Here is a 16,176-nt window from a genome sequence, read left to right as displayed (position 1 = left end):
AGAAGTAAACAGGTGAGAAGTAAATAAACAGGTGAGAAGTAAGTAAACAGTTGAGAAGTAAGTAAACAGGGGAGAAGTAAGTAAACAGGTGAGAAGTAAACAGGTGAGAAGTAAATAAACAGGTGAGAAGTAAGTAAACAGTTGAGAAGTAAGTAAACAGGGGAGAAGTAAGTAAACAGGTGAGAAGTAAGTAAACAGGTGAGAAGTAAATAAACAGGTGAGAAGTAAGTAAACAGTTGAGAAGTAAGTAAACAGGGGAGAAGTAAGTAAACAGGTGAGAAGTAAGTAAACAGGTGAGAAGTAACTAAACAGGTGAGAAGTAAGTAAACAGGTGAGAAGTAACTAAACAGGTAAGAAGTAAGTAAACAGGTGAGAAGTAAGTAAACAGGTGAGAAGTAAGTAAACAGGTGAGAAGTAAACAGGTGAGAAGTAAATAAACAGGTGAGAAGTAAGTAAACAGTTGAGAAGTAAGTAAACAGGTGAGAAGTAAGTAAACAGGTGAGAAGTAAGTAAACAGGTGAGAAGTAAGTAAACAGGTGAGAATTAAGTAAACAGGTGAGAAGTAAGTAAACAGGTGAGAAGTAAGTAAACAGGTGAGAAGTAAGTAAACAGGTGAGAAGTAAGTAAACAGGTAAGAAGTAAGTAAACAGGTGAGAAGTAAGTAAACAGGTGAGAAGTAAGTAAACAGGTGAGAAGTAAGTAAACAGGTGAGAATTAAGTAAACAGGTGAGAAGTAAGTAAACAGGTGAGAAGTAAGTAAACAGGTGAGAAGTAAGTAAACAGGTGAGAAGTAAGTAAACAGGTAAGAAGTAAGTAAACAGGTGAGAAGTAAGTAAACAGGTGAGAAGTAAGTAAACAGGTGAGAAGTAAGTAAACAGGTGAGAAGTAAGTAAACAGGTGAGAAGTAAACAGGTGAGAAGTAAATAAACAGGTGAGAAGTAAATAAACAGTTGAGAAGTAAGTAAACAGGTGAGAAGTAAGTAAACAGGTGAGAAGTAAGTAAACAGGTGAGAAGTAAGTAAACAGGTGAGAAGTAAGTAAACAGGTAAGAAGTAAGTAAACAGGTAAGAAGTAAGTAAACAGGTGAGAAGTAAGTAAACAGGTGAGAAGTAAGTAAACAGGTGAGAAGTAAACAGGTGAGAAGTAAATAAACAGGTGAGAAGTAAGTAAACAGTTGAGAAGTAAGTAAACAGGTGAGAAGTAAGTAAACAGGTGAGAAGTAAGTAAACAGGTGAGAAGTAAACAGGTGAGAAGTAAATAAACAGGTGAGAAGTAAGTAAACAGTTGAGAAGTAAGTAAACAGGTGAGAAGTAAGTAAACAGGTGAGAAGTAAGTAAACAGGTGAGAAGTAAGTAAACAGGTGAGAAGTAAGTAAACAGGTGAGAAGTAAACAGGTGAGAAGTAAATAAACAGGTGAGAAGTAAGTAAACAGTTGAGAAGTAAGTAAACAGGTGAGAAGTAAGTAAACAGGTGAGAAGTAAGTAAACAGGTGAGAAGTAAGTAAACAGGTGAGAAGTAAGTAAACAGGTGAGAAGTAAACAGGTGAGAAGTAAATAAACAGGTGAGAAGTAAGTAAACAGTTGAGAAGTAAGTAAACAGGTGAGAAGTAAGTAAACAGGTGAGAAGTAAATAAACAGGTGAGAAGTAAATAAACAGGTGAGAAGTAAGTAAACAGTTGAGAAGTAAGTAAACAGGTGAGAAGTAAGTAAACAGGTGAGAAGTAAGTAAACAGGTGAGAAGTAAGTAAACAGGTGAGAAGCAAGTAAACAGGTGAGAAGTAAGTAAACAGGTGCGAAGTAAGTAAACAGGTGAGAAGTAAGTAAACAGGTGAGAAGCAAGTAAACAGGTGAGAAGCAAGTAAACAGGTGAGAAGAAGTCCCACTCAGTATTATCAGCAGTAAAACCAGGATATCATTGTCATTGAATGGAGGCCAAGGTTCATAACCAAAGTGACAAGTGACTCAATCAAAAGCACAAAGCCACTTCAATTCAAGTCCAAGTCTGCAGCACGTAAACAAAATGTGTGTGTGAATGTGTGTGTGTGTGTGTGTGTGTGTGTGTGTTGGCACGTGTCGGACAAGAGGAAGGCTTACAGGTCCATGGCGGATACTGAGTGTTCCACTGGCCGTTTTTCTTATGAGCAGAAAGTCATCAGTCTGTCGGCGAGGTCCAGAGTAGCCAGGAAAAGACACACACAGCTGGACTGTGTACGTGACACAACATCTGTCCAGACCATGGCACCTGGGACAGTCCATGCAGGGGACAGCCTGCTCACAGACCTCATCTCAGACCCTCGCAGGTCAGGATCACTTCGGCAAACGTGCAAATTGGACATTGGACATTGGACAGTGTATCAGTGACATCATTCAGTTTTATTGTGGATCTAACATAATAGTGTGGGAGTCCAGTCCATAGTGGATCTAACATAATAGTGTGAGAGTCCAGTCCATAGTGGATCTAACATAATAGTGTGAGAGTCCAGTCCATAGTGGATCTAACATAATAGTGTGAGAGTCCAGTCCATAGTGGATCTAACATAATAGTGAGAGTCCAGTCCATAGTGGATCTAACATAATAGTGTGAGAGTCCAGTCCATAGTGGATCTAACATAATAGTGTGAGAGTCCAGTCCATAGTGGATCTAACATAATAGTGAGAGTCCAGTCCATAGTGGGGCCAGCAGGATATCATCTTGAGTGGAGACAGGTCAGGAGCACAGAGACGTCTCCAACTGATGCACAGATGAGTGGTCCACCCTGGGTCCCGAATTTTGACAGCTAGCACTTTATCTGCAGGCCATGCAAGCAACCTGAGGGTTCCTGGTTCAATCCCCACCTTCTAAAAACCCTCGAGACGTCTTTTGTGTCCTTGAGCAAGACACTTCACCCTTGCTCCTGATGGGTCCTGGTTAGGGCCTTGCATGGCAGCCATCAGTGTGTGAATGTGTGTATGTGTGTGTGTGTGTGTGTGTGTGTGTGTGTAAATAGTGTCAAAGTGCCTTGAAGGTAGAACAGTGTATGTTTTTTCTTACCACTGAACAGGACCACTTCTGCGCTGACCTCGGCTTTACCTCCGTGTCCTTTGGGCCGAAGGGAAATGTCAGTCACTGCTACTGTCCTATTTGAATGATTTACGGGTGTTGGGGGGTAGAAAACAGGTAAGGCCACCTTCAAACAGTAGACGTCGCTCCGGGCAGATGACACCTTTATGGCTTCCCACCGGCAGGGTGAGACAGAGGCTGGCAGGATGAGAGTCCAGCCGGCTGACAGACCCTCAGTCCTCTGGGACCTGCTGGCGGACTGCAGGCTTCCTCTCACCACCAGTGCAGGGAAGGAACTGCACACACACACACACACACACACACACACACACACACACACATACACACACACACACACACACACACACACACACACACACACACACACACACACACAGAGCACTACAGCGGGAGTTGCTTCCTTCAATGGTTTTGGTGGATAAAATGTTAGTTTTTTATTTTTTTTAACACATTTCCTAAAACTCAGGTCACTTTTTCCAAAACTCTTCTCAAAATGAGCACAACAGAAGTAGAAATGGACCAAAGTGAGGATCAATGATCATTATTTTGGCACAAAATGCATTCAATGACTCCATCTTTTCTCACTTCCACAAAACAACCTGCAAAACTCGGCGTACTCATAAACTAATTTGCACATACTGGATTTCCTTGAATTGCCGCCAGGTATATAGTATGCACCTGCCTGGAATTACTGCCAGATCAAACTCGTTTCGCAAAATATTATTTTTATTAGCGCAAGTCTAGAATCAAACTGGTCACGTCACGAGTGACACTTCACCTCTCATCATTTCCAAAATGGAGGAGGCTGATTTCAATCATTTGAAATCGCATAAAGGGAAGAAGATTAAGAGCTATTCAGTAGGATTTAAGGTCCAAGCTATTGAATATGCTAAAAAGAACAGTAAGCAGCTATGTTTTATTAATATACCGTAGCTGCGTGTGTCAAATATGAGTCATTAAATGACTCCCGCCTCCCGGTGGTAGAGGGAGCTAGTGATCCTTCTTGCGACTACTCGGCTGCAGAAGAAGTGACAACAAGCAGCAAGAGTGAGCAGCGATCGTTTGTTTTTTCCTCTCGCTTGCACTTTTAACATGGAGGATTACATATCTAAAATAAAACTGTTTTCTAAACTGGACTTTCAATCGAAGCAGGAGGTAATAAAGGAAGATCTCCATCAAGACAGAGAGACTTTTAAAACTGAAGAAAGATAAGGAAGACTTCTATAAACAAGTTATTGATGCTTTTGATCAGAAGGAGCTACCCATGGACTTCATTTATAAGTAAAGGTAAGACCATAATAACGTTTTTTTTTTATTAGATGTGCTTTTCATGATGGCATCCTTACATCACACTCAAATTTTTAAGCGCAGGCCTAAATTTACCATATGCCTTTGGTAAGTGCCGGAGTGAGAAGAGGTTTTAAATTAATTAGCGCCCCGGCGGCAATTCAAGGAAATACGGTAAATGGTAAATGGGTTAGAACAGGGGTCGGGAACCTTTTTGGGGTTAAGACTGCTGACTCGAAATGAAAAGTACTGTGTTCAAACCCCATTCTGGTTGATGGTATTTTGTTCTACTTCTATAATACTTTACTAAACCAGGAGTCCTTGATTATATTTGTGTACGGAACACAATCATCTGTTCACAAGACCCAGGTTAGTCCAGGGGTTAAGACTGCTGACTCTGAATGAAACGTACTGGGTTCAAACCCCATTCTGGTTGATGGTATCTTGTCCTACCTCTATAAAACTTTACTGAACCAGGAGTCCTCGATTATACTTGTGTATGGAACACAATCGTGTCATTTCAAAACCCAGGATAGACCAGTGGTTAAGACTGCTGACTAGGAATGAGAGTTAGTGTTTTCGAATCCCACTCTAGATGATTGTGTTTTGTTCTACCTCATTATATTTTACTGAAACAGGAGTCCTCGATGACATTTGTGTATGTGAAAAAAAAAACTTTCACAAGAGCCAGGATAGCCCAGTGGTTAAGACTGTTGAATTAAAACGGGAGTTACCGAGCTCGAATCCCACTCTGTTTAGCAATATTTAATTCACCTCATCATACTTTAGTGCGCCAGGGGGTTGTAGATAGCATTTGTATATGGAAAGAAATCTATTTTTCACAAGACCCATGATAGTCCAGGGGTTAAGATTGCTGACTCGGAAGGAAAGGTAGTGGGTTCAAATCCCACTCTGGTTGGTGGTCTTTTGTTCTACCTCATCATACTTTACTGAAACAGGAATCCTCGATTACATTTGTGTATGAAAAAAAATTGCACTTTCACAAGACCCAGGAAAGCCCAGTGGGTAAGGCTGTTGACTCTGGTGGAAAGGTGCTGGGTTCGAATCTGGCTTGGGTTGACATGTAATTTACAAAACAGGTTGGAAGTGACTGGTTGACATATATTGTGACTGTGTCACTTCTCTCATGTAATGTAAAAATAATAATTTAACTAACTTTTTTTTTTATCCAATTACAATTTACCTATTTTATTTTAACTGTACCCAGGAGAGCTCATTGGTCAACGCTCTTTATTATTAACTTTTTACTCCTATTCCCACCCACCTCAGGAATTACACTCACTCGCACACACTCATTCTCACACACACACACACACACACACACACACACAGGTAACCCCTGAGGTGTCATCTTTGACGATTTATTTTTGATTATTATTATCTTTAGTGTTGACTTAATTTTTGAACTATATGTTAGTCAAACAAGTAGCACATAACATTACTCTGTGTGGGGGAGAAGAAACACCCCACAATGTATGTCGTTTTGACGCCATACAGCCAAATTACTGAGTCCCTGTATGGGATTTGAACTCAGTACCTCTGTATCCGGAGCCCACAGTGTTGACCATTGAGCTATCCTGGGTCCCATTAAGACCTGGTTTTCGCTCATATACAAATGTAATCAGTCAACTATGATCAGGGCGAAACTAAAACCAAACTCCTTCAAGTTGTGGATTTGAACCCAGTAGTACTGTGTGACAGGCTGCACTCTTAACCATTGAGATATCCTGAGACCTGCTAAGATATGGTTTCCGCTCATATACAAATGTAATCAGTCAACTATGATCATGGCGAAACTAAAAACTAAATTTTCCGAGTTGTGGATTCGAACCCAGTAGTACTGTGTGACAGACAGCACTCTTAACCATTGAGCCATCCTGATTCTTGTAGAAATGCAGCGGGTCCAATGGAATCATTATTTCCGCTCATATACAATTGCAATCATTTAACATTGATAGGTGAAACAAAAAGTTGGTTATGGACTTGAACCCACTTTCACTGACTGGGAGGTAGCAGTCTTAAACATTAAGCTATCCTTAGTCTTGCTATAGCTGTAGTCTGGCTCATTCACTAATGTAATCGTGACATATGTCGCCGTAAACTATGATTGAGGTTGAAAAAAATGTTGAACCTAAGTTACATATCAGACCAATTGGGATACAAACCCAGCACCCCTGTATTGGGAGCCCACAGGGTTGACCATTGAGCTATCCTGGGTCCCATTGAGATTTGGTTTTCGCTCATATACAAATGTTATCAGTCAACTATGATCCAGGCGAAATAAAAAACAAGATGTTGCAAGTTATGGATTTGAACCCAGTAGTACTGCATGAGAAATAGCAGTCTTAACCATTGAGCTACCCTGAGTCTTGCTAAAATGTGATTTTGACAGTAATTTGTTCTATCTCTATCATATTTTACTGAGCCAGGAGTCCTCGATTACATTTGTGCAAGGGTAGGGAACCTATGGCTCTAGAGCCAGATGTGGCTCTTTTGATGACTGCATCTGGCTCTCGGATAAATCATAGCCGACATTGCTTAATGCGATGATTATGAATAATTTCGCTGGTAATCACAGTGCTAAAAATAACGTGCAAAATACAAAACATTCTCATGCATTTAATTCCATCCATCCGTTTCCTACCGCACCTGTTCAAGAAGTCGCGTTAATGGTAAGAAGTATTTTATGTCACGATGGGGGGGTTGCAGCTTACTGTGGGGTTGTTCTCCCAGGAAGGCAGACGGACTACTCGGGACATGGCATTTAGGTAAAAATATGATTTAATTTTAACTAAAAAAATATACAAACAAAAATCGCTCACAGCGGAGGCACAACTTGGGCTAAGGAACAAAGCTAACGCATAAAGACACTATGAACATAAATCAAACAAAACTTACTTGGCATGGCATGAAGCACGAAACTGTGGCAAGGCATGAAACAAGTCAGCACAGGGCGACTGACTGGCAAAGACAAGCTTAAATACTGACTCTGATTAGTGCTCGGGAAGCAGGTGAGCGGGCATTTTGTCCACCAGAGACAGGTGGACAAAATGAGTAACCAAGGAAACCAGACAAGGGAGTGAAAAAAAAACAGGAACTTAAAGAGTCCAAAGGACAAACAGCACATGGCCAAACAAAAACATGATCAACAGACATGACATTTGATTTATTATTGGTTAGCTTCAGAATAACAATGTTATTAAAAAGAATAATAGACTTATTATACTCTAAAAATGTTGGTCTTACTTAAAAATGCACACATTTAGTTATAAGATATACAAATAACTAAAAACTTGTTGAAAAATAACCAAGTGATTCAATTCTAAATGCAGATTTCTCCACATAGAAGTAATCATCAACTTAAAGTGTCCTCTTTGGGGATTGTAACAGAGATCCATCTGGATTCATCAACTTACTTATAAAATAAATCTTTACTATCAATATTTATGGAACATGTCCACAAAAAAATCTAGCTGTCAACACTGAATATTGCATTTGTTCTCACAGTTTATGAACTTACATTCATATTTTGTTGAAGTATTATTCAATAAATATATTTATAAAGGATTTTTGAATTGTTGCTTGAGCTGGCGAAGGAGCAGCGGGGCGGGGCACGCTGGAGCCCTGCCCAAGATGGCGCCAAGGAGGCGGAGAATGCGGCGGTTCGGAGAGGCGGGGCGTGCTGGGAGCGACGCCGCAATCTGATTCAGGTGCGTGAATCGCGCACCGGCTCACGATTGACTTATCTCCTCACACTGTATAAATATGGGAGAAGGAGGAGAGATCGGGGCAGAAGGAGTTGGAGAGTCCGCAGCAGTGGCTGGAGAGCAACAGGAAGCGAGACACAGAGAGTGAGCAGCAGAAACTGTCTTTATTGAAAACTAAACGAGAGTCAAACCTGCTAAAACGATGTCCTTCCTGGGTGGTCCATGGAACTCGAGCGGCGACAGGGATAGTTGTCCACAAGCTATTTTTAGAATGTTTAAAAAAAATCTCACGTACCCCCTGGCATACCTTCAAGTACCCCCAGGGGTACGCGTACCCCCATTTGAGAACCACTGCCTTAGCTCATAGCACCATGGTCCAATTTGTCATGTGGCTAAGCGTGTGGTCAGTCCACATGATGACCTACTAGAGCCCCTTTTTCTGGGAAGTGGCCTTCTGTCGGTGCATCTCCCGCTGTATTTTTCCAGCTGAAGGCGCTCACGTGAAACATTTCCAATCCGCCGTTTTATTCCTTGAATTGTTCAACCTTTGCAACCAGGCACAAAAGCTAATCTCTTGTCTAAATACAAGTCATTTCTGCAAGTCACACCAAGACGAGACCTCAAATGAATTAGTGGACTAGGACGCTGGTCAATGGTTGTGCTTGTTGACTGTGAAGGAGCGGGTGTCAAACACTTCATTCTTTGCTCTATTGACTTACTTCTTCACAGGAGGCAAACAGTGTTTTGAAATAAAACAGCTTGGGAAATGTGACGAGTTTGATGTTATTGAGAAGAATGTGTCATAGGTCTTCAGGTGCTTGCAGACCACTCGCTGAAGCCGAGGCTGAACAAACACCACCAGAATCTTCACTTACGAGCTGGAGGGTTTTAGTCCTGTTATGAGGCAGTGCGTATAGAATATATCATGTTCTACAAACCCCGTTTCCATATGAGTTGGGAAATTGTGTTAGATGTAAATATAAACAGAATATAATGATTTGTAAATCCTTTTCAATTTGACGCCAGCAACACGTGACAAAGAAGTTTGGAAAGGTGGCAATAAATACTGAAAAAGTTGAGGAATGCTCATCAAACACTTATTTGGAACATCCCACAGGTGTGCAGGCTAATTGGGAACAGGTGGGTGGCAGAAAATGCTCCGTCTTCAACAAGAAAGAATGGGGCGAGGTACGGCATGGCGTAGTTCAGGGGTCGGGAACCTTTTTGGCTGAGAGAGCCAAAAAGCCAAATATTTTAAAATGTAATTCCGTAAGAGCCATATAATTATTTTTTTTTTACACTGAACAAAAATAAATGCGTGCATTTTTAAGTAAGACCAACATTTCTAGATTATAATAGGTCTCTTATTCTTTGTAATAACATTGTTATTCTCGAGCTAACTGTGGAGGGGGTGTGGCCTGCTGGCCTGCAGCAAACTGGGGTGTGCCAGGACCAGCCTCGAAATCAGCGACAGGTGCTTAGATGGCCCACCTGGGCCTTGTTATCTAATCACCTGTCGCTCTGTTATAAACAGCAGCCAGGAGGAGAGACAGGGTTGGGGCTGGAGCCAGAGTGCGAGCGAAAATGAAAGAGAAAAATACAATTGCTGCAAAGCAACTGAGAGACTGATTGAAAAATAAAACAATATTGCAACCCTGAAACAGGCTCTCATGTCGGTACTTGGGGGTCTGACAAACCCCAGGTTGGCAAGCCCCACACTAACCATGAATAAATATATAGCTTCTTAAATTCTTGAACGGGTGCGGTAGAAAACAGATGGATAGATTAAAAATGCATGAGAATGTCTTATATTTTGAACATTATTTTTAACACTGTGATTACAAGTGGAATCATTCATGACTTATCATGTTAAGCAATGTCAGCTCAGATTTATCCGAGAGCCAGATGCAGTCATCAAAAGAACCCCATCTGGCTCTAGAGCCATAGGTTCCCTACCTCTGGCGTAGTGAGTGAAGCGGCCCTGCCAGAAACCTGAGGGTTGCAGGTTCGCTTCCCACCTATTGACATTCAAAAAAGCGCTGCCGTTGTGTCCTTGGGCAGGACACTTCACCCTTTTCCCCGGTGCCGCTCACACTAGTGAATGAATGATGAATGAATGATTGGTGGTGGTCGGAGGGGCCGTAGGCGCAAACTGGCAGCCACGCCTCCGTCAGTCTACCCCAGGGCAGCTGTGGCTACAGATGTAGCTTACCACCACCAGGTGTGAATGAATGATGGCTTCCCACTTCTCTGTGAGCGCTTTGAGTATCTAATAATAGAAAAGCTCGATATAAATCTAATCCATTATTATTATTATTATTACACCCCTTTGTCCACAACTGTGTGAGCAAATAGTCAAACAGTTTAAGAACAACCTTTCTCAAAGTGCAATTGCAAGAAATTTAAGGATTTCAACATCTATGCTCCATAATATCAACAAAAGGTTCAGAGAATCTGGAGAAATCACTCCACGTAAGCGGCATGGCCGGAAACCAACATTGAATGACCGTGACCTTCCATCACTCAGACGGCACTGTATCAAAAACCCACATCAATCTCTAAAGGATATCACCACATGGGCTCAGGAACACTTCAGAAAACCACTGTCACTAAATACAGTTTGTCGCTACATCTGTAAGTGCAAGTTAAAGCTCTACTATGCAAACTTAGTATTGAGCAAAGGCTGTGAATACTTACGTGTTTTTTTACTGTAGTTTTTAGTTTTTAAATAAATACAAAAACGATGGGGTACTGTCTCTAGAATTTATGGGCATATTCCATATTGGAAAAAGGCCGGAACATAACTAAATGTACAAGTGACGCACTCTAAATACTTGACATTTTAACCGGGGTGGGTGGTTCCCAACTTGAATATAGCAGAATAAAATAAAAAGTACTTTATTGATCCCTGGGGGAAATTCAGCACCACAGTTCACTCACAATACACAATAAACACTTAGCTATTTTTTTTACTCGTGAATAACATAAATACAGTCTATTATACAGCATTATTCACATGTGAATAATATAAATACAGTCTATTATACAGCATTATTCACATGTGAATAATATAAATACAGTCTATTATACAGCATTATTCACATGTGAATAACATAAATACAGTCTATTATACAGCATTATTCACATGTGAATAATATAAATACAGTCTATTATACAGCATTATTCACATGTGAATAACATAAATACAGTCTATTATACAGCATTATTCACATGTGAATAACATAAATACAGTCTATTATACAGCATTATTCACATGTGCATAACATAAATACAGTCTATTATAAAGCATTATTAAATACAGTTTTATTTTTCAATAATGTTCTCAGATTTCTTTTCAGCTCAGGCTCCTGCTCCAGTTCCAACAACCTCTTTGCTGCTTATCCAGAGTGACAGGTGATTAGATAATCAGGCCCAGGTGGGCCATCTATGCACCTGTTGCTGACTTTGAGGCCGATCCTGGCACACCCTGCCTCGCTGCAGGCCCGCAGGCCACGCCCCCTCCACAGATACTTTGTCACTATTTGGCTACTCTCCTGGTGGCCCAACAGTTCAGTTCACATTTTGGCTTCAGATTATTGAAAATACTCAATTTGATCTTTGACTAGCTTTTTTGCAGAAAGTCCTTAAAAACAGCCAAAATGTTCACGTAACTATCAGTCAATCAATCAATGTTTATTTATATAGCCCCGAATCACAAATGTCTCAAAGGACTGCACAAATCATTACGACTACAACATCCTCGGAAGAACCCACAAAAGGGCAAGGAAAACTCACACCCAGTGGGCAGGGAGAATTCACATCCAGTGGGACGCCAGTGACAATGCTGACTATGAGAAACCTTGGAGAGGACCTCAGATGTGGGCACCCCCCCCCCCCTCTAGGGGACCGAAAGCAATGGATGTCGAGCGGGTCTAACATGATACTGTGAAAGTTCAATCCATAGTGGCTCCAACACAGCCGCGAGAGTTCAGTTCAAGCGGATCCAAGACAGCAGCGAGAGTCCCGTCCACAGGAGACCATCCCAAGCGGAGGCGGATCAGCAGCGTAGAGATGTCCCCAACCGATACAGGCGAGCGGTCCATCCTGGGTCCCGACGAGCGGTCCATCCTGGGTCTCGACTCTGGACAACCAGTACTTCATCCATGGGCATCGGACCGGACCCCTTCCACAAGGGAGGGGGGGACAGAGGAGAAAAAAGAAAAGAAGCGGAAGATCAACTGGTCTAAAATAGACCTAAATCGAATGACTACTGTAGATGACGCTGGTTCTACGAAAATATAAGAAATCTGGCCTCCCGGTCCTTAGGTTTCTGGAAATGATTTAGTTGAATATCTCTGCTCTATGATGACTATTTGAAAACAAAGCGGGCGGCATGACTAGGGAATAGTTGCACTGCGATGAAGGTTTGCGGACACGGGAACAGCCCGTTCAGAAACCGTAAGCACGGCTTATTTGCTCAATGACTTGTTTGCTGACTCTGCCTCACTTTCAGCTCAGGTTCCCATCCAGCCGGGACCCGTCCACCCTGGACCCATCCAGCCGGGACCCATCCACCCTGGACCCATCCACCCTGGACCCATCCACCCTGGACCCATCCAGCCGGGACCCATCCACCCTGGACCCATCCACCCTGGACCCGTCCACCCTGGACCCATCCAGCCGGGACCCATCCACCCTGGACCCATCCACCCTGGACCCATCCACCCTGGACCCATCCAGCCGGGACCCATCCACCCTGGACCCATCCACCCTGGACCCATCCACCCTGGACCCATCCAGCCGGGACCCATCCACCCTGGACCCATCCAGCCGGGACCCATCCACCCTGGACCCATCCTGCGTGGTTGGCAGTCCTGCCAAGAGAGCTCCTGAACGCTCCTCTTCAGCCCAGCACTGCACACAACTCCATTACCTCGGGTCAAGACGGCCAGCTTGCAGGTTTATGCAGAACACGCCACGGAAGAAATTGCAGTTCTGTGTTCTGTGGAAAAAAACTCAAGCAAAAAGGTCCGAGGGTCGTACGAAGCAAGGTTTGGCAACGCAAGACGGGCTTGGAGAAGAAATAACAATCGGACATTGATGTGTTTTCTCAACAAACCTCGGAGACACTTGAGATAGGTTTTCACCCCGAGATGCATCACAATGTCTTCCCTGTGTCTCGGGGAACAGTGGCTGCAGGGAACTCTGCGAGCCGTGTTGGTGGGTGGTGGACAGTGGAGGCACAGTCCTTCACAGGAGAAGCAGCCCCACAATCCTTTGGCCACTGCCAAAGTTAACACACACCAAAGGATTCGGTATCAAAGTTCCAAAGTATTATGTTTAGCAAACACAATAGCCCTTCAAATAACAGGCGCCAAGGTGTTCCCCGCTGCCTCTTCAAATAGAAAGTGTTTAATTATGAACGTTTGGGAAATCTAACTGCTCTGCCTCGGGTACTTTGCAGCAGGCTCCCCCCAGGGTCGGAAAGCAGATCTTGAGGTCTTTGGCCCACATCAAAACTGGCCTGGCTTTCACAATTGTCTTCCTGCTTCGTGGGGCACCTTTTCTTCATTTCCACTTCATTTACATCACTAAGATGAAGAAGAAGGCACGCTTGAAACAAAAAACAAAAAACAAAACAAGAGTGAGTGAGATTTCCCTCAAGAAACAACAGTAGTTGGTACAGTTTTTAGGTCTGCCAGACCCAAGTCCGAATGGATAGAAACATTTCTGCAGGTCGGATCCAAAGTGAGATCAGAGGAGTCATGTTCATTCATCTTGGGTTTGATTGATTGATTGATTGAAACATGTATTAGTAGATTGCACAGTACAGTACATATTATTAGTAGATTGCACAGTACAGTACATATTATTAGTAGATTGCACAGTACAGTACATATTATTAGTAGATGTCACAGTACAGTACATATTATTAGTAGATGTCACAGTACAGTACATATTATTAGTAGATTGCACAGTACAGTACATATTATTAGTAGATTGCACAGTACAGTACATATTATTAGTAGATTGCACAGTACAGTACATATTATTAGTAGATTGTACAGTACAGTACATATTATTAGTAGATGTCACAGTACAGTACATATTATTAGTAGATGTCACAGTACAGTACATATTATTAGTAGATTGCACATTACAGTACATATTATTAGTAGATGTCACAGTACAGTACATATTATTAGTAGATTGCACATTACAGTACATATTATTAGTAGATTGCACATTACAGTACATATTATTAGTAGATGTCACAGTACAGTACATATTATTAGTAGATTGCACATTACAGTACATATTATTAGTAGATTGCACAGTACAGTACATATTATTAGTAGATGTCACAGTACAGTACATATTATTAGTAGATTGCACATTACAGTACATATTATTAGTAGATTGCACAGTACAGTACATATTATTAGTAGATTGCACAGTACAGTACATATTATTAGTAGATGGCACAGTACAGTACATATTATTAGTAGATGTCACAGTACAGTACATATTATTAGTAGATGTCACAGTACAGTACATATTATTAGTAGATTGCACAGTACAGTACATATTATTAGTAGATTGCACAGTACAGTACATATTATTAGTAGATTGCACAGTACAGTACATATTATTAGTAGATTGCACAGTACAGTACATATTATTAGTAGATTGTACAGTACAGTACATATTATTAGTAGATGTCACAGTACAGTACATATTATTAGTAGATGTCACAGTACAGTACATATTATTAGTAGATTGCACATTACAGTACATATTATTAGTAGATTGCACATTACAGTACATATTATTAGTAGATGTCACAGTACAGTACATATTATTAGTAGATTGCACATTACAGTACATATTATTAGTAGATTGCACAGTACAGTACATATTATTAGTAGATTGCACATTACAGTACATATTATTAGTAGATGTCACAGTACAGTACATATTATTAGTAGATTGCACATTACAGTACATATTATTAGTAGATGTCACAGTACAGTACATATTATTAGTAGATTGCACATTACAGTACATATTATTAGTAGATTGCACATTACAGTACATATTATTAGTAGATGTCACAGTACAGTACATATTATTAGTAGATTGCACATTACAGTACATATTATTAGTAGATTGCACATTACAGTACATATTATTAGTAGATTGCACAGTACAGTACATATTATTAGTAGATGTCACAGTACAGTACATATTATTAGTAGATTGCACAGTACAGTACATATTATTAGTAGATTGCACAGTACAGTACATATTATTAGTAGATGTCACAGTACAGTACATATTATTAGTAGATTGCACAGTACAGTACATATTATTAGTAGATGTCACAGTACAGTACATATTATTAGTAGATTGCACAGTACAGTACATATTATTAGTAGATGGCACAGTACAGTACATATTATTAGTAGATTGCACAGTACAGTACATATTATTAGTAGATGGCACAGTACAGTACATATTATTAGTAGATGTCACAGTACAGTACATATTATTAGTAGATTGCACAGTACAGTACATATTATTAGTAGATGGCACAGTACAGTACATATTATTAGTAGATTGCACAGTACAGTACATATTATTAGTAGATGTCACAGTACAGTACATATTATTAGTAGATGTCACAGTACAGTACATATTATTAGTAGATGTCACAGTACAGTACATATTATTAGTAGATTGCACAGTACAGTACATATTATTAGTAGATGTCACAGTACAGTACATATTATTAGTAGATTGCACAGTACAGTACATATTATTAGTAGATTGCACAGTACAGTACATATTATTAGTAGATTGCACAGTACAGTACATATTATTAGTAGATTGTACAGTACAGTACATATTGTTAGTAGATTGCACAGTACAGTACATATTATTAGTAGATGTCACAGTACAGTACATATTATTAGTAGATTGCACAGTACAGTACATATTATTAGTAGATTGCACAGTACAGTACATATTATTAGTAGATTGTACAGTACAGTACATATTGTTAGTAGATTGCACAGTACAGTACATATTATTAGTAGAT

Source organism: Nerophis ophidion, linkage group LG24 (assembly GCF_033978795.1).
Source record: "Nerophis ophidion isolate RoL-2023_Sa linkage group LG24, RoL_Noph_v1.0, whole genome shotgun sequence".
NCBI lineage: Eukaryota > Metazoa > Chordata > Actinopteri > Syngnathiformes > Syngnathidae > Nerophis > Nerophis ophidion.
Note: the sequence above shows the minus strand (reverse complement) of the source record.